The 20,895-nt window shown below is 36.1% G+C and overlaps 1 protein-coding gene across 2 annotated transcripts in view; it reads right to left on the bottom strand.

Annotated features, from left to right (window-relative positions):
- IMMP1L (inner mitochondrial membrane peptidase subunit 1) overlaps positions 1-20,893 on the bottom strand; it is a 54,011-nt gene extending 33,118 nt beyond the window's left edge. Inside the window, exon 1 of one of the 2 annotated variants that reach the window (XM_007434164.3) lies at positions 20,810-20,893. The gene's annotated coding sequence lies outside the window, so the exon portion shown is untranslated. Of the gene's footprint in view, positions 1-18,250; positions 18,292-20,809 lie in introns of those variants that run through there. The other variant, XM_088145862.1, reaches the window with a different exon arrangement.
- Between the last annotated feature and the right edge of the window lie 2 nt (positions 20,894-20,895).

Genomic DNA, 20,895 nt, shown 5'->3' on the forward strand with positions numbered 1-20,895 from the left:
TGTTATAAAAAGAAGAAAAGAAAAGAATATAAAGAAATGATTTCTGACTTTCTTTTACAGCAGTTATAGGTATAAACGTAAATTAACTTCTTACTCTATGTGTCGTGAACCTGCTACACGCGCACACACACACACACACAGAGGAGTCTGCATTCCGATACAGTACGGGGACAAGGTTTTCACAAGGTGAGAGGCTACAAACTTGCCTGACAGCAGAAATAGTCGAGTCCAGTCCGAGATAATGCAGAATGAAGAATCGTAGCTAGTCCGAGTCAGGGTTCACAGGGTAGCAATCCTCAGAGGAACACGAGTGAGACACGAGCAAGTAACTAGATGGTTGTTGTTACTGAAGACTCCCCGTCTACTGAGTCTCATTTTCTAATAACTGCCACTGTTCCTCATTTCTGAGGGCGAGTTTCCCTTCTCACAAGTAACCTCACCGAACGCCTTTGCAGAGCTCTTTTTTCAGCAGAGCTTGAGCATCAGATGGTCTCACGCTCTCTGCCTCGTTATCGGAGACTGAATCAGGCTGCTGCTCGCTATCCAACCCCACCTCTTTCAACTGCTCAGCCTGCTGTTCATCCGATACCTCTGCCTGTTCCAAATTCACTTGGGCTTCAGAAAGTGCTGGCTCCTCAGCCTCCAACTCTGAATCTGATTCAGAGCAGACCATGACACTATGGTTACATCATTGTTACATTTTTTTCTATAATCTGTTCTTTTTTTCCTAATCATCAAATCCATACACCAAAATTTCATTTTTTTCAGTTGCCCACAAAAAGTCAATAAGGGGATTCAATCAGCATTAAACTTAGACAATGTCTTATCTCTAATTAAAGCTGTCAATTTGGCCATCTCAGCAAATTCCATAATCTTCACCATCCATTCCTCCATTGTGTGTAAAGTCAAAACTTTCCACTTCTGTGCATATGATGCTGCAGTTATCATATACAAAAACAAAGTTCAGATATTTTTTTCCATTTATCCATCAGTCCCAAAAGAAAAGTCTCGGGTTTCAATTGTATGTCAGTCTTTAAAATCTTCTGTATTATATGTAGTTGAGTCCAAACTTTTCTAGCTTTTTTGCATGTACACTAAGCATTATAAAATGTCCCTTCTTGTTGATTACATTTCCAGCATAAATATGAAGTACCTTTATAAATTCTAGACAGTTTTTCCGATGACATGTACCAATGATACATCATTTTATAGAAATTCTCTTTAAGACTATAACAATGTAAATTTTAGCCCTTTCAACTACATATTCTCCCCTTGTTCCATTTGTATATTATAATCAAAGTTTTTAGCCCATCTCATCATACATTCTGTGTTCTTCTTGTTTCAAATTTCAACAACAGTTTATACATTTGAGCAATATGTTCATCATTTGTACACGATTCTGTTTCAAATTCAGTCTTACAATGTTCAAAACCAGAAGTTTTTATCTACTTTAAATCTTTTTAGTAACTGTACATAAGAAAACCATTGACATGTACAGTGGGGCAAAAAAGTATTTAGTCAGCCACCAATTGTGCAAGTTCTCCCACTTAAAAAGATGAGAGAGGCCTGTAATTTTCATCATAGGTATACCTCAACTATGAGAGACAAAATGGAGGAAAAAAATCCAGAAAATCACATTGTCTGGTTTTTAAAGAATTTATTTGCAAATCATGGTGGAAAATAAGTATTTGGTCAATATCAAAAGTTCATCTCAATACTTTGTTATATATCCTTTGTTGGCAATGACAGAGGTCAAACGTTTTCTGTAAGTCTTCACAAGGTTTTCACACACTGTTGCTGGTATTTTGGCCCATTCCTCCATGCAGATCTCCTCTAGAGCAGTGATGTTTTGGGGCTGTCGCTGGGCAACACGGACTTTCAACTCCCTCCAAAGGTTTTCCATGGGGTTGAGATCTGGAGACTGGCTAGGCCACTCCAGGACCTTGAAATGCTTCTTACAAAGCCACTGCTTCGATGCCCGGGCGGTGTGTTTGGGATCATTGTCATGCTGAAAGACCCAGCCACATTTCATCTTCAATGCCCTTGCTGATGGAAGGAGGTGTTCACTCAAAATCTCACGATACATGGCCCCATTATTCTTTCCTTTACACAGATCAGTCGTCCTGGTCACTTTGCAGAAAAACAGCCCCAAAGCATGATGTTTCCACCCCCATGCTTCACAATAGGTATGGTGTTCTTTGGATGCAACTCAGCATTCTCTCTCCTCCAAGCACAGCGAGTTGAGTTTAGACCAAAACGTTCTACTTTGGTTTCATCTGACCCTATGACATTCTCCCAATCCTCTTCTGGATCATCCAAATGCTCTCTAGCAAATTTCAGACGGGCCTGGACATGTACTGGCTTAAGCAGGGGGACACATCTGCCACTGCAGGATTTGAGTCCCTGGCAGCGTAGTGTGTTACTGATGGTAGCCTTTGTTACTTTGGTCCCAACTCTCTGCAGGTCATTCACTAGGTCCCCCCGTGTGGTTCTGGGATTTTTGCTCACCGTTCTTGTGATCATTTTGACCCCACGGGGTGAGATCTTGCGTGGAGCCCCAGATCGAGGGAGATTATCAGTGGTCTTGTATGTCTTCCATTTTCTAATTATTGCTCCCACAGTTGATTTCTTCACACCAAGCTGCTTGCCTATTGCAGATTCAGTCTTCCCAGCCTGGTGCAGGTCTACAATTTTGTTTCTGGTGTCCTTCGACAGCTCTTTGGTCTTGGCCATAGTGGAGTTTGGAGTGTGACTGTTTGAGGTTGTGGACAGGTGTCTTTTATACTGATAACAAGGTCAAACAGGTGCCATTACTACAGGTAACAAGTGGAGGACAGAGGAGCCTCTTAAAGAAGTAGTTACAGGTCTGTGAGAGCCAGACATCTTGCTTGTTTGTAGGTGACCAAATACTTGTTTTCCACCATGATTTGCAAATAAATTCTTTAAAAATCAGACAATGTGATTTTCTGGATTTTTTTCCCCATTTTGCCTCTCATAGTTGAGGTATACCTATGATGAAAATTACAGGCCTCTCTCATCTTTTTAAGTGGGAGAACTTGCACAATTGGTGGCTGACTAAATACTTTTTTGCCCCAGTGTATATCCTTCTACTGCCAGCTCTTCTTTTGATTTTATTTTACATTTTTCTTGACAAAATTCTAAAATATCAGAGTAAGTTAACCATTTATGTTTAGTTATCATTTCTCTTCTATAGAATGCTTCCTGTGCTGAGAGCCACAGAGGTATTTTCAGGCACAACCTAGATTTATATCTATTCCATACAGGTAGTCCTCAAATTACAACTGGAATTGGGACCAGGATTGCATCGCTTAGCAACAGCAATCCAGACAATCCCAGTTGTGGTTGTAACCCAAGATGCATGGGTCAAGAAGCATAAGGAGTCACAGGTAAGGAGCACAGGGGTGCTGCAGAGTGGTGGGGGAAGGTCCTGAGCGGCCTGGAGCAGGTCATGTGTGAGTCAGGGGAGGGGGTGCTCGGTGTGGTGCAAGCTCAGAAAGGCCAGGAAATGAGTGTGTGGGGTACATGCAATCTCAGGAAGGCAGAGAAAAGAAGGTGCAGGGTGCGTGTGACTGCAGGGAAGCCATGGAAAGAAGGCACAGGGCATGTGCAATCACTGGGAGGCCATGGAAAGAGGGCATGGGGTGCATGATTATGCGTGTGCAAGCATAGGGAGGCTAGAGAAGGAAGGCACAGTGCTGGCAAGTGAAGAAAGACCGGGGGAGGAGAACTTACCCCAGTGACTTGCAAGCTTCCTTGCAGTCTTCCCTTGACTTTGCTTGCGGGAAGCCAGCAGGGAAGGGTGCAAATGGTGATCATATGACCACGGGATACTGCAACTGGTCATAGGTGCAAGCTGGTTGCCAGACACCCGAATTTTGTTCATGTGGCCATGGTGGCGCTGTAACAGCTGGAATTTCAAGACTGTAACTCGAGGATTACCTATATTCTCAGTATGGCATGTCTAACAAAATGATTTTTTAAATTATATTAACCTTAGCTTTCTTATACCATATATATCTATGCCACCCAAATCTCAAGTCATATTCTTCTAACTCCAAAAGCTTTCTGTTTCTCAGCAACATCCATTTTTTCATTAAAACTAAACAACAAGCTGCACAGTATAATTTCAGATTAGGTAAACCCAACCCTCCTCTTTCTTTTGCATCTTGTAGCACCTTATATTTAACTCTTGGTTTTTTTCTCTGCTACACAAATTTAGATATCTCTTTCTGCCATTGTTTAATTGGTGCATCAGATGTCAAAACAGGTATTGTCTGAAATAAAAATAACATTCTAGGTAAAATATTCATCTTAATCACAGAAATTCTCCCCAACAGTGACAATTGTGTTTTCTCCTCTTTTAACATATTTTTTAATTTCATTCCAAGTCTTAACATAATTATCTTGAAATAATATACAATTCATATTTGTCATATTAATACTCAAGTATTTTATCTTCTTCTCAACCCTAAAACGTGTTTTATTCATCAATTCCATTTGATCTTGTATCTTCAATTTTTTTGTCAACATCTTTGTCTTCTGTTTGTTGATTTTAAAACCTGCTATTGCACCATATTTTTTCAATTTTTTCTTTTAGTTTTTCCATTAATATTTCAATTCCCTTTAAAGGATCTTCTAAAACCAGCACCAGAGTACCTGCAAAAGCTCTTAATTTATACCTCTCTTTTTTAATCTATATGCCCTTAATCCTCTCATCTTGTCTTATATCTCTACTCAATACTTCTAGAACTAAAATAAACAAAAGAGGAGACAGTGGACAACCCTGTTTTTGTAATGGAATGTGAGGGTGGCCTTGGAAGGCAGGGGAAAGAGATGCCACCAAGGGAACAATCAGATGAAAGAGAAACAAGTCCACAACTGGGTAATGATCACAGAAAGAAACTTAGGAAAGACCCGCCCTAACTACACAGGCAGTAAATAGGGAGGGCAGGAGATCTATGCTTTCAGACTTGCAAGATTTTGTTAATGTACCCTTACAATAAAGTAGAATTAGCTCATCTTGTCTTGTTTCCTGTCTGGTTTACCTGGGACGTCTGACAGTCTTGTTCTTTTCTGCATCTCACATGCTTTAGTTAAATCTCCATTAACAATTATTTTTGCCTTCTGTGAAGTACAGGTATGTATCAATTTTATCCATTTTATAAAATTCTGTCCAAAATTCATCTTCCAAAATTTTAAATAAAAAAGTCCAGTTCAAATTGTCAAAAGCTTTCTCTGCATCTAAAAAGATTAATGCAAGTTATTTTTCATTGTGCTATTCAAAATATTCTAGAATATCCAACACAGTTCTAACATTGTCTTTTAATTGTCTTTTAAGTAAAAACCCACATTGATCTTGAAGACCTGGATGTTCAGGTGGGCATGGGGCCTGGAGGTTCATGTGATTTTGTGCTTTTTATGATTTGAGTTAGGTTTATCCTTACACTATTATTTTATTACTAATTGTTGCTAAAAGTTTTTTGTTGTTGCTTTTGTTTGGTTTTAATCATATGCCGAGTGCCCAGACTTATAACTGTGAGATGGATAGCTATATAAATTGATATAATAAATAGTACATGTACATCTCTAGTGTCCCCACAAACATTCCTTATACAGTTAACTATAAATATGTCACAAATCTTTATTTTACTCACTGAACCATTTACTCTAACACATATATTATATTATTCCTATTGCATTCAGCAACTAACTTGGAACTTCATATAGATATAATATGCCTATTCATTTCATTATAAACTATCTCTAAATCAACAATAAGCTTCCTTTCTCACATACATTTTTAATGACCTGCTAAAAGGGGGAAAACTATCTACACATTCACTGCATAAAGCAATACTACAGTATCCCAATCTTACTTATATTTACTACTCATGCCTATGCAATTAAAATTCTTTCAGACAGCTTCTCCAAGCACACTTAACAAATTAACCTCCTGTGATTTTTGCATTCACTCTTGATAGCTTTTCCTTTGTATAGGGGAAAAATAATTGCATTCTTCAAATTGTCAGACGCAGATGTAGTCTTAACAGTTTAAACAAATAGGTCAGCTATTCAAACAAATCACTTCCATATTTAACAGTTCTCCAGATACATTACTTGCTCCTAAAGGCTTACCATTTCTCAACATCCTCACAGTGTTTAAAACTTCCTGTTCATTTTTTCCTTAGACAGTAACATTTATAACTTTCATTTCAATAAAACTCTATGTATTACTATAATTCCCATACAAATCTCTAAAATACTCCTTCCAACATTCTTCCACTTCAGTTCCATCCCAAATCATTCCACCACTTTTATTCTTTAATTCCAGCCATTCTGTGGAAGGCTTCTTGTTTAGCCCTTTTCATCCATTTCCAAACCAATGTTTTATTTCCATCAAAGTTCTGCATTTTCTCTGCTTCCTTTAACTATTTTTAGCTCTCTTTGGCTACATTCTTCATCTCTTCAGGACTGCCTATGAGACTGGGAGTTGGGGACACAGTTTTACAGCCATGTCTCTCCATATTGTATGGGCAGTACCAGTCAATAATAGTATCAAACAAGGCTGACTGAATGCATTTGAGACACTCACAAGCTTGGACCAGAAAGCAATAGCTTCCCTTCACTGATGCTTTCTAGAAACCATTAAGGCATACAAACTATGATTCAGGAGGTAGTAAATGGACATCAATAATAATATCCACTAAAAGCCTGTTCAATGCCATTGCTAATATTTGTGGCAACTATGTGCAACTGTAGCGACCACAGCTTAATTATGTGCTATATTTCTTTCTTACAGTTCTTAATCTCTCAGAATTTTAGAGCCCTCCATATAGATGAAAAGAGCAATGAGTTTACTATATCTTTTCCAGAATGAGATGGAAAATCACAGGAAAACGGAGTGCTTGTATGTTACTACAATACAGCAAAGTAAGATCTGGTTAGTACTTGGATAAGAGATTACAAGGGCAGAATGCTAGACTGGGAAGTTTTTAAAAAAGTCCTGTGAGAAAATAGTGACAAGCCACTTCTGTACTGTTGTGAAGAAAATTCCATGCATAGAACCATAAAGTCAGTAGGAGCTGATCCTGACTCACAGGAGTCTTTATCATTATATGTGATGAAAAGAAATCAACTAAGGCAAGTTTTGGGAGGTATACTGAGGGTTCATTGAAAAAAGAACAGAAAGTGATGCAGAAAGAGAAATTTACCAAGATACAGATATCCTAAATTGTTCAATTAATGACTATCACATAAAAAACATTATAATTTCTTTTCTAATTTCATACTAAGCACAAACTGCAAGGTTCCTTTGCAGTATATGTTCTGTAATATGCTTATTGCAAATTATAACCATCAGAAGCTTGATTAATCAGATGGAATCTTCTCAGTTCACCTCTAAAATCGGTGTCAAAAAGTTGGAAATCTTCTAAACAAAGAGTCACATGAAGTTTGATGTAACTATTGTAGTTAGAACTCTATGTAGTACAAATGAATTTATCAATGTAACTGAATTGTGCAGCATTAAAAATGTTCACACTAATGCATACTAATTAAGGACATCAAGTCAGCTATGCAAAAAAAAGTGCTGTGTTGCATAGTTTGCACTCTTTCAACAGAATACACTAAGAATTGAAATCGTTTCTGGATTCTGAACAAACTAGATTAAGATTAAAAAACTGTTTTAGCTACAGTACTTGTGAATTTAAATTAGCAAGCCAATGTCAGTAAAATTTTCCCAGAAAAAAAATCTTCACATACTGTTCTTTTATTATAAAACTATTAATTGAACAATAAATCACCTATTTACAGATAGCCTAATGCATTTATAATATAGGCACCTTCCACAGGTATTAACTGGCATAAAAAACTTTTTTTTCCAAAAATGTATGTGGACTACTCATATATAAGTTCACATTAACTCACAAGTTTGCCTTTAGTTGTAAAACTATTCAAATGACACATCCACTCTATTCTCCATACCGAAGAACAGTTCTTACTCTCTGAATCTACTTGTGCAGCATGGCAATTTGTACATGCAGAGATCTTTTTCCATGTAACTATAATCCCTGGTATTTAGAAATTATTGAGGGCAATATTCTGTTATGTTCTACCTCATTATCCTATCTTCATCCCATAAATAAAAATTCTTCAGGAAAGGTATTCTCAAAATATTGAGATTTTTGCTGTACAACACATATTTTAGCTAAATTACAATTCTGGGCCAATGTAACAAATAAATGTATCTTTGTGCTTCTTCATTACCTGATTCACAAACACCACCACCCCCGGTTTATAAAATTAATCACAGCTAGGAGAGAAATCACTGTGAACTCCATGAATTACATCCAAGAGATGGGAAAGGATTAGTTCAGAGTTGCTGCCAGTTATAACGCCAGGTGGCTTTTTCTGCAGTGAAGGTGTTAGCGATAATCTCATTACACTGGTACTAAATCTTGCAGACATCAAAATTATCACCAAGGTTCCTTTTCATCCCATCCTTTCCAAATGACTGGAAGTCGCTTCACCTGAAAGAAGTCAAATCCACATGCAGCTGCTATTTTAGCAGCCAGCAGACTCCCCGAGAATGTCAATAGTGATCCAATTTTGCTGTGCTGGTGGCCCCTATTCCCTGTCCAATAATACATCTGTTAAAAAATCCTACAGCTACAAATCTAGTTTAATCCTACCAGGGACCTCATGTTGGTCCTGTCTTCCAAAAAGGCAGCAGGTTCTGCTGTCTATTTCTGCTAGTGTCTAGGGAATACCCTTTAATTCCCAGCCCTACTTAGAAGAATAAGCTAAGGATCACAAAACATGACCTTAAAAACCCTGATATGACTATGTTCTGACCCAGAGGCATTCATTCTAGGTGAAGATTAGAACTTTGCATAATAAGATTACACAGCAAGTGAATGATATCAAGGGAGTATCCATATGCAGCCACCTGGTTTTCTATAGACAGCTTGTGCTCTGCAATATGCAGTGCAGACGGAATAGAGCTTTGCCTTTTACTTGAAGTAAAATGGATTCACATAAATTAGTTGGCCATTTCCAGATTCCTAAATCCCCATTACATCTTTTATTGACAGCTCCTCTGAGGACAGCACAATCATTATTCTTTTTTGGTGTTAGCTCCTAAAACAATAGCATTTTCTAAGTGAAATATACATAGATTGTGTGTGGAAATCAACATCTTGTTTGCTGTAATCTTGGATTACAACTGACAGTGCATGTCAACTGCATGTCCCAAAAAAGAAACCCTTACAGAGAATTATGTATCCGAAAGTCTGGTCCAATTCAACAAATAAATAGTACAGGAATATTATTCTAACATAAAAGGGCCATTCTTGCAGGAAACAGAACAGAATGTATACATTATCTATTTAACATACATTTATACATTCAATATAATTTAATCTATTAAATAATCACATTTTACTCAAGTTTTATGTGAACACTGAGATCTACCAATCATCTTACTGATTATGAATAATTTAGGTAAGCTGTTCTCCTTAGGATAACTCCATAAATCCAATAAAGTCACTTTCTTTAAATAAATTTCACCTGAAACCAACAGCACTTACATATAGCTGTGCCTATTCTTCCTTTTTAGTATTCACATGAGTTATAGTTTTTGCAAACATCTATCTCTTTTGAGGGGGATAGAAAAATTGAATTCTGGAATTTTAAGCAAAAATAACATATAGAGAAAAACAGCAGAGAGAGAGTAAACTGTTCCATACATAATTAATAAAATCGAATGTATATTACTATCATTAAAACCTAATAGGCTGAATTCAGACAGCCACTTTGGTGTAGTGATTAAGGTACCAGGCTAGAAACTGGGAGATCATGACTTATACTCTTGCCTTAGGCACTAAGCCATGTGGATAACTTTGGGCCAGTCACTCTCTCTCAGCCCTAGGAGAGAGGAAAACCACTTCCAAAAACGTTGCCAAGAAAACTGCAGGAATTAGTCCAGGCAGTCGCCAGGAATCAGCACTGACCTGAAGGCACCAAAAAAAAAAAAGGCTGAATTTATACTGGAAGACAAAATGTTAACCCATATTGCCTTCAAAGGTTGACGCACAAAAATCTGCTAAGGAATTTATCCAATGTTTTTGGGAAGCAAAATTACATCCTCCGCAAAATTAAGCTAGATTTTTTTAATGAAATGCCAATGAATAGGATTTTTTGTTATGGTATGTTTGTTTCAAGAGGCTTTTTTTTCCTTGAAGCTTTTTTTTTCTTGCTTTGCTTCCTAAAATTCTTACACTGTAAATGATCCCATATTTCTACTACAGAATTGCTGACAATGTAGTTAATATTATCTAAAAGGGAGGATTCTTTTCCAAGTGAATTGAAAAGGCAGAACCTCAGAAATCTTTAATTCTAAAGACAATGCATTGGTGCTAGATATAATTTCCTTTTATATGGAACAGACATGTTCTCAATGAATGCAGAGAATGCTATTTTGCCAATCATTAAGTTCCCAACCATACTTTTGGTTTGAAATTAGGATGCACCATACTGAAATTGGGAGTAATTCTCAAACAACACATTATGATGTAACCTTACTATAATATTCAAAGTTGAAAAGGAATGTGTGCTTCTATTTGTGAAAGGGGACAGGGAGGGAGGTACCATTTTTATTCTAGAATGACCTTACTTATTCCATTGTTCTGGAAAAGTCTGAAAGGAATATGGCTACTAGAAGTGCTGCTGAACAGCTCTTTTCATAACTTAAGTACCCACAATCTAAATTATTCAGAAATTGCTCACACCTGAAACTAACCCAAACACCTCAGTTTGAAAGAGAGCAAGTTACAGCATACACAGCACCTTCCATGTCCAGATAGCTAGGGAAGTATTCAAAACAGTCATCCAAGCTCCTTTTAAGAGTATGCTTCATTTACACTCCCACATATTTTGAAATACCTCTTTCAAATGCTTAGCATAGCTCTAATAAAAAGTTCCTGCACTCATAAGCACTTCTTGAGTGATCTGTAAATCAGATATAGTGTTGCAGGAATTTTATGACCAAGCAGTGACTGTATACAAGTAACTTCAATCAAGGCAAAACCCAAGCATTGGGAGTTCTGGGAAATATTGAAACACAGACTTACCCTGAGTTGGCATCACAAATACTATTTCTCTCTTGGTTTGAATTTCCCTTTATGTACCAAATGTCTTTTGGTCTATGTACATTTTCTTGGAAGAAGCTTCAAAGACAAGCAAGTTTAATGGAATTTACTTATTAAGTAAAACATGGAATGTTTAGAGTAACTGCAGATATACACACAAAGCAGATATATGTGACAATTAACAGGTGCATTTATGTGACAATTTACTACTAGACTCCATTTTACTATATTTTTGAATAAGTAATAACAATTCAGTTTCCAAACATAAATAGATGAATGCTGTGATATTCAGTCTACGTTAATCCCCAGACATCTAAATCCATGAATAAAAATTCATCAGGTTTAAATACACTGAGCCTATTAAGCAAGAACAAAAGCATATGCACAAAAGAGCTTTTAATATATTTCAAAGCCCACAAGAGCCATGGTCTCATTAAAATTATAAATTACTCAAACACAGAATGAAGATTCAAACTGCACTGCAGCTAAGCAGATTACAGAAAACCCCACGTTCCATATGATAACACACCATGGCCTCCTAGATGGGGGCTTGAAACAAAAAAGGCCATCACTGCAGCTAGGGAAAACCACCTTGTGATCTCCAGTTTCTGATCAGTGGATGACAGCCAAGTAATATGATGATTACTCTGTCCGTGCTGCTAAGCTTGTTCGACGGCATAAAAGTGATATGATCGTTGTGAACTCAATGCTGATGGCACTCATACAACATGTACTAAAACTAGCTACAATCTCTATCTTTTATTCCAGTTTTATTTGCATGAAATAAAATGAATGGCAGCACAACTATTATTAAACCTTTCTTTAAAAGTAAAACAGAAAAAGTGGCATAGCCAAGAATCTCAGGCACAAGTGTATGAAGTCAGAGTTAATATTTCTGTTCTTAATGAATCAAGCCTTTTATAAAACAAGTCAAGTAATATTTTCTTGGTAGTTTATATTTGAATATTAGGGCTGAACTAAAAAGTTGCAAAGAATCTTTGAATGATTTTTAAGAAGCATTTATGAAATCAGAAAGTATGTACAAAGGAAAAGGTAATTATTACAGCAATCCTCAGTGACACAAATAAATGCTATTTTTCTTACCATACACATTTCTGTTTCAGAGAATTACTATCTCCAAAAAATTAGGATTCGACTAGACTTTGACTCTTCTCACACACATTTAAAGGTTTGAAACATAGCACAACCAAAGACCATGAAGCAAATGGGGGTCATAATTAATGAAATGCTAATCTGAAGCACTACTGACCCTTTCCACAGATTTTCAAAATGTAAATGAAGAAGTGGAAGCAGGATTCACAGATGTTTCTTATTTTCAGTCAGCTGCACATGAAACACAAATGCAACCTGCGTCTTTGGCTAAAATAGATAGGAACTGAAATTTGAACAATAACTTTCTAAATAAATATTAAAATTACGACCCTCAAATCTCTATTCAATATTCAACCCTTCAGGAAGTCTTTGGAACAACCTCTTATCCCAATTTTCTATAGTAATTAAGCTGAGGCATCTATAATTGAAATAATTATTAGTGCTCAGTACAATCCCAGAAGTGCTTTATGTCCATGCACATACATGCTAAGACTGAGAAAGGGTCTCAAAATGGCTACATCTTCAAAAGAAGCAGCAACCTTAACATTCTGAGCAACAAATTTGAAGAATCGCTTCACTCACTTCATGGTGTATTTCTTTAACTGATCTGCACCCTAGTATTTATATGCTCTTCCCATTTATCTTGCCCTGATTTCAAAACACTTATATTTTCTCCTATTATATCTGCAATTGGGCAGACAAACATTAATGAACGATCTCTTATACATAGGATTTTTCAATTTCTCAAACTTGCATCCTAAAACATTTTCATTTATAAGACTTCATCTAAAATTATGTAAACAGACTTGTACAAAACATTTCTTTCTTCTAGCCTCCTCCCTTACATATAATGCTCAATGAACAGTGGCTTTCCACTTTTCCTTCCCTCTGCAGCACCTGTAAAACAAAGACCCCTCCAAATAATATATGGTACAAGATAGAAAATAATGTGTAAAAAGAACTATTTTCTGTAAGAAATAACTGCCACTTCTGCAAGAACAAATCAGAATTCAAGCCAGCATTTTGCCTTATTAAAACAAAACAAAAAAAATCAAAGTATATGTGTTACACTAAAGAGGTAAACTCCATTTTCTATGGGAATAATTTATGGTTGATAAATTTCTGCTTCCCTTTCTAAAAATCAGGAGTAAGAAAACATCTATAGAAAAAAGTATGGGATCTAGTTTTTGGTTTTTAATTAAATTGTATTATTTAAGTACTATTTTAAATTATACTATTTGTTTCTGAGTAAATTAAATTGTACTATTTGTTTTTGTTTTTTATAATCTGCTCTGGAAACCTTGCAAGTTGAAGCCCAGAGTATTTTGGTTGTGGTCTTATACACCAAGGACGTACAAACACTTTCATGCGGAGGGGTGCATTTAATCTTTGAAAATCTGTCAAGAACTGCACTTCATAAAGTAGATGGGGCCAGAACAATAATGTGGGCAAGGACAACTCCAAAAATTAAACTGATCTGAATTTTTGAGGATTTAATGTAATTAAATCAATTAAATCATTGAATAATGCATTTAAAATGTTTCCTGTTATTTTAAATTTTATAATTTACTAGTAACTTTTGGGAATGCTCAGAGAGCCAAATGTGATCCAAGACAGACAAGTAGGGCACATTTTCTATACATATCTTCTTAAATAAAAGAATCAATCCTACTTTAGTTATTGTTACTTAATTCAGAATGAACTTTTTTTGAGGTTGGGGCTGTATAATTTTTTTCCTATTCCCGAGGGCCTCAGGGATGTGGTGAATTGCTAAAGGGCAATGGTTCTTTTGAAAGGTTTGGATACAAAAAACACACTAACTGATTACATTAAAGGTTAATCTACAAAACAAAACAAAAAAAATGGGCCTTACATCAGTTTTCTGGAGAATCTTAGGTGAATGATTATAGATAAAACCTTGCTAATGGCCAGCAAGTAAGACATTCTAATAGTCCAGGTTTATCATGAGGTTCAATCTGGGGAGATTTGCAAGGCATTTATATACTCTAAGATTACAACCACTACCTGTATTTTAAGCATGCTTCAGGGTCAGGACATAAACTTCAGCAAGTGGTGAATAAAGATAATTAGATTATCATCCCTAAATCCCCAAACCAAGGTAAGTAGTGTATACTGTGTATTTGAGGTCACCCAGCAGGTATGGGGTTTCAAGAGAAAAGCTTCAGAAACTGGAAAAAAATCTAGACAGAAAAAGTAAAACAGTTCCATGCTGCTAACACCCTCCTGAAAATCCATTAAGTCTTCTGGCACTTTCTACTACATGATACATTGTAGTGATACATTGATATAAATAGGCGGAACAGGGTAGGTTTAAGCCCTTATTTTGGGACTGTAAAATATGTGTGTAAAGCCTATCAGAGGCTCGGTGCACCTATTCTACTGTTTTTAAAATAAATATAGTGTGTGTGTGTGTGTGTGTATAAATAAATAAAAACAATTTGATGTTTCCTACCAGTTGTCAGTGCCATCTTATTGATAATATTGTTGTAGTTTCAGTAAAAATCCTAGCAGTTTTGGAAAAGAACCATATACATGTTGAACTATATTTTCCTTCAATAAATTTTTCAAAGATACAGTACAGAATACTATATTCACTGGAATGTTATATAATAGTTAAGGAATGCTAGTTAAGCCATAAGAAATACATCACACTGTTATAGATAAATAAATGTATCACATTGATTTTGTTTAAAGCCTCAGAATGCTGGTTCTGAGAAAAATAATACTGATAATGTATTATTGTTCCATGCCTTTTCGCATGTATTTTGTGTTTTTTACAAACTCATTTTTTTTAAAAATTACATTAAATGTTTTATTTAAAAGTGAAAGTTTAAAGATTTTTTTATCCTGCCTTTATTATTTTTATAAATAACTCAAGGCAGCAAACATACCTAATACTCCCTCCTCCTCCTCCTATTTTCCCCACAACAACAACCCTGTGAGGTGAGTAGGGCTGGGAGAAAGTGACTGGCTCAAAGTCACCCAACCAGCTTTCATCCCTAAGGCGGGACTAGAACTCACAATGTCCTGCTTTCGAGCCTGATGCCTTAACCACTAGACCAAAATGGCTTAAAGTGTTCATGTGAGATTAAAGAGCCACCTTTAATTTTTGTTTAAAAAAAAGGCACAGGTGTTTTGTTATTGTGTTATAACTAAAACCTGCCTGGAGGTGCTGGCACATATTTCCATGTATACATAATATAAAGGGGGCTATCAATGTCCTGGGGTTAACAGGAAAAGCATCAACGTGCCACTCCACTCAGATATTATACAATCATAACTACTCCAAGCAGCTAATACCTGTAAGTTAAAATGAAAAGCTAAAACTATGCAATTACTAAGAACAACTGAAAACTACTGAATTTCAAAATATTAAGAAATCTTATGCTAAACTCCACTGCAATGCATATATCAATCTGGATACTGCAAATAAAAACAGATGCATAACATTCATAATTCTTTGATGACTTTTGACCAAATTATCTGAGTGATGACCAGATCATTAAGAAGTTCTTTAACTTTAATGAATATGCCTCAATATTAAGCAAAGGAGGTCATTACTATAAATTAATTATGTCACATTTTCTCAACTTATGTGATCCATTTTAAGACTTACAGTAAGATTTGTTTTGTTTTTTTATATTTTTTTATCCCACTTTTATTATTTTTATAAATAACTCAAGGTGGCAAGCATACCTAATACTCCTTCCTCTTCCTCCTATTTTCCCCACAACAACTCTGTGAGGTGAATTGGGCTGAGAGAGAGTGACTGGTCCAAAGTCACCCAGCCGGCTTTCATGCCTAAAGTGGGACTAGAACTCACAGTCTTCTGCTTTCTAGCCTGGTGCCTTAACCACTAAACCAAACTGGCTCTCTATAGTAAACTGTTTTGTTATTTTGATGATGTTTTGGTAGCATATCACAGCAATGATTTCACAGCAGAATACTGAAATTATCTTTTTTCCATTTCCAGGTTAGACACTGACGTTTCTATAGCAATGAATTGATTATTTTTTCATATTCTTAACCAATCTAGAAAAACAACAAATCATTATTATATCCGTATCCATTCAGAAATAAATTTCATTCAATGCAAAGGAACTCAATCATGAGTAACCTAAAACTGTTGGACTTTCAGTTACTACTAGTCTCTGAAATTTATAGGAAAGTTTGTTACATTATCCCCCAATCAATTCTGAAATGCGCCAATTCTTAGAATATACATTTTAACACTAAAATTTTTAATTTTCTACTTTTGTTTGAGTCAGATGTGAATATTCAATTATTCTATTATTAAATCCTGGTAATAACAGTATGCATTTCCTTTTGTGTTCCTTTTTAAAATTCAGGCAGCTTTTAACACTCAGCAATAATTATTTTAATGTATGCTCTCTGTTATTCTCTGGGATGTTTCCCAGAAAGACCCAATTCCACAATACCATCTATTCTTTGTACAAGATGGCTGAAATCCATAGTCGTAGCAAAGAAATGGAAGATATCATATTTGTCCAGGGAACTTTAACTTTTCATAGTACATTGTAGACTAGCTTTCATCATACACAATGCTTATGTATACTTGCAACTGAGTGTAGCCACAATAATGAAACTGATGTTATTTACATAGATCTATGTATGTTTCATGGAACTGCTACTTATAATAAAAATAATAAAGCTGCAGCCTTAACATTTACATCAATGGAGCAACTCCCTGGATAATGTGTTATTATTTAACCAGTGTGACATTGAAGAAAACTACATTAGGTTTGAAGGAGCATTATTCTAATACCACAGGATGCAGCTGTAGTACATGTGTGCTAGATCAAAGCTGAAGACCCAGCATTTCTTAAGTTATAATTCTGCAAAGTTTTTGGCTATAATCCTATGCATATTGATCTGGGGGAAAACGTCCATTGTGTACATGGAACTATGACAACTACTATTATTACTGAATGCCCTCTATATGACATACGGCACTTTATAAAGCGGAAGTGACCAGATCCCCTTTCTAAAAATAGTAAACAGAAAAAATGGGAGAACTGGAAGTTTATTCTTTATTATAATTATTTCTATACGACCCTGCCTGAAGAATTCTTGGCAGTTTACAATAAAAATTAAAAACATCAACAATCAAAAACAATAGGGATTAGAGAACAGACATGGGTGCCTGATCATAAAAATTCTCACAACAATGATCCTTCAAATGCCCATTTAAATAGCACAGTCTTCTACCACCTTGTAGAAGATCAACAGGAGAGATGCCAGATATACCTCTGGGGCAAAGCGTTCCATAACATGGGAGCCATTACAAAGAAGGATTTCATGTCCCCTTGAGTATTTTCAGGGACAGGACCTTAAGTATCCCTTCCCTCTGTAGACATATAAGCTTGACAGATTCTACTTGTTGGAGTTAGATGTTCTTAGGCTTCATTACAAAATCAGTTGCATTTCTGAAGGGAGCCTGTGACCCTCCACAAGAACCTGAGCCCTGCTGGCTGAAGCTACTCTGATTTGCATTCAATAATATTTGAAACATCAAATTACTATGTAGAAGTTACTTTGTGATGCCAAAGCTTTCAGGAAAAATGGTTTTAAGGAGAGTAACCTCTAAAGAATATAAAAGAAATATGTTAAAACTACACCTTTCACCTAAACTTACTATCTTTAGAACCTGCTATTACTTGTAAGGTAGCAGAGTTCCATTATGAGTATATCCTGACCACCTTAATTTGCAAGAAGCAATTTTCAATACTATAACAGGTTTAGAAAAATAAAAAAAAATTAATTCAAGGGGCACATTCACTCTGAAAAAAGCCATGGGGATCTATAATCTACAGTGGGTGGGACATCTTTACTTTCCTCATACAGCTTCCACACATATTTGACAGCAAAAAAAAAAAAAAAAAACAGCAATCAAACAAAGCCTAAAGTTCAGATGGAAATTGCCATACCTGGTGATCTAAAGCAGAACTCCATAGTGAGGTGATTCTATTCAACCCTTAACAAAAGGAGAGAGGAATCAAATTCATGGGAAACCTCTACCTCATGGCACTTTCAGTGCCTTGAAATAACAACTTCCTAGGTTCTTCTAAGAGTTGCCATTACAAAGCTGCCCACTTCCTTTTTGGAAAGAGCTTAGAGAAAGGCCTATCTGAATTTATTCCATGAGCCATAGTCAGCTAGCACAGACATAAACTAGATAAAAATACAAGTTACTACCTACTAGTGAAATATTTCTGAATAAGAAGAGTTGCTAAAACATCAGACTTGTACAACTTATCATTAAGCTGAACTCAAGCAGCCAGTTACATTTTATGGATTCATTTAAAAAAATCCTGTTTCAGATTTAGGCAATATGCATTCAGATGTTTTATAAATTATCTCCTGTGGTGAGCTGTGTACAAATCTATATAAAATTGTGATCAGTATAAAGAGATACTAGAATAAACTGCTTTGTGAATAGAGTTTAATGTAATAAAATTATCATCTGATACATCTGTAATTTTAATGCACTAAGATACTTGCTGAAAACTAATGATGCTTAAGTGAAATCATCATGACTTATTCAGATAACCGTGTTACACTTTAAATATCTGGAACCTGGAATATCTGACTTCTATACAGAAAGTTCTTATGCTTCTAGAAAGAAAAATATATATACTTTCAGTACTTATTCTCAATCATATATAGGCAAATAGCAGATCTTTGGTCTATTGCTTTCTAGCTATTTCCTCAGTAGAATTAGTCTTCCCCACCAGATACCAATCAGGCCACTGTTTGCCAGTTGTACTATAACTTTTGTTTTAAAAAATCAGTAGTACTACCCACCTAGCCATCTAATCATCAGGAAAGAGTGGGACTGGCAAACTGCTGAGGCGCAATTCATGTCTGGGATATATACTACTGTATGGGTAAATCCACGGTTAATGTTTTACAGGCAGATCCATGCTATGTTATTCATATAACATGGACTCATCTAATGCAACCTTCCATTAGTTGCAGACATCATAGACAATGATCAAGGACAAGACAGAAGATCTGGATGAATATTTTTATAATAAGATGGTCCAGACAAAAATATTCCTCTACTCTCATTTGGCCAATGTATCATACACTTGAACTTTTTTTTTCTTGAAGAAAACCCATGTTTAGTACAAGAAAACAGGTACAGACACTGCGATATTCCTTGTCCCACTTCAATTGCTGTCAGCTTTTTAAAAAAAAAAAACCTCAGTCAATAGCAGTGATTGTGAACAGAGCAATATAAATGCCATGTTTGCATTCTGCTGTGGATACCACTTTTATACACTAATGCAAAGCAGATAAACTGTACATAGATGATCAACAAATACATCTTTTCTGCTATGAGTAGGTAGGATGAAATGTGGTATGCAATTATAACGTATAACATACTGTATGTATATATTTGTATATATATATATACATATAAACTCTAGCAGCATAATCTTGTGAATGAATGCCTACTTGAAATTAACCATAAATCAAACTCGATTGACAGCAAGGTTGCAACTTTATTTTGTAAATAAAATATGACATTAATGTACTTTCATGGATTAACGAAACATTAATTAGCTTTTTTCCTTAGAAAGTTCCAATTTTTAGTCATTTTAACTATAGCATTGTCTTCATTAGCTGATTATAATGTGACAGGCCAGAATCAACTCTTCAATTCAGAGGTAGCACATTTTTCACACGCACACAGAAGGCCTCTTTATTTGTCTTGTACAAAGCTGCGCTGATTTACTTGATAGATAAAATTCTTTTTTTCTCCCTGTAGTGCTACAAACCAGCTCATTCTCTTTTTGGTAAAGAAGGGTATCAATATACCTAACAGACTACCGCACGTTACCAGTTCATTAAAAGTTTAGCTGCCGTATGAAATAACCGAAATTGTTAGTAGCAACGGTACGACGTAAAAATAGCAAAAATATCATTCAAGAATGCCGCAGCAGAATAGCGGTAATAGTTATCTCACTTTGCGGTCTGCAATCCAACGCACCTAAACTAAATGCAGCCTAGCCCCTTAATATCTTCTAAACTGACTTAAATACTCTCATTTTGCACAGAATAGTTTTTCAGCGCTTTAGTCCTCTTTATGCCAACGATACAACGTAACTACGCTTTCGACTGCCGCCGTTAAGCCCCGTCCCGTGCATGCTTCTTTACTCTCACGTAAAGTACATGTACGATTCAGCTTTGCAATTAAGTTCTCCCAACAACCCTTCCATCTACCCGGACGGAGCAGCTCTAGCTCACTCGCAGGTGTGGCCGAAAGTTCACTCCGTTACAACTCTAGAAGGGTCCCTGGCCGTAAACACGGGAGGAAGAATGCTTCCTCCAAGAAGCAAAATCCCCCTTCGCGAAAAGTAAGCCAAGACCTTCCCTACGTTCTCCCCAGCGAAGCCGAATCACTGCTTACCCCTCTTAGCAAGGCCCATAAGCGTATTTTGACCGCCTTATCCCCTATTTATAAAGAAATATCCACTCACCTCGGACTACAGTCAGGGGAATAGACAGTCCTCTCCCTTCACCTGCCCAAAAGGAAGCATCTCCGCCTGCCAACAATCACCCTTCC

This window comes from Python bivittatus, unplaced genomic scaffold, assembly GCF_059951505.1.
Source record: "Python bivittatus isolate LINGU-HERP-01145 unplaced genomic scaffold, Pbiv_v1 ctg000480_np1212, whole genome shotgun sequence".
NCBI classification, from domain to species: domain Eukaryota; kingdom Metazoa; phylum Chordata; class Lepidosauria; order Squamata; family Pythonidae; genus Python; species Python bivittatus.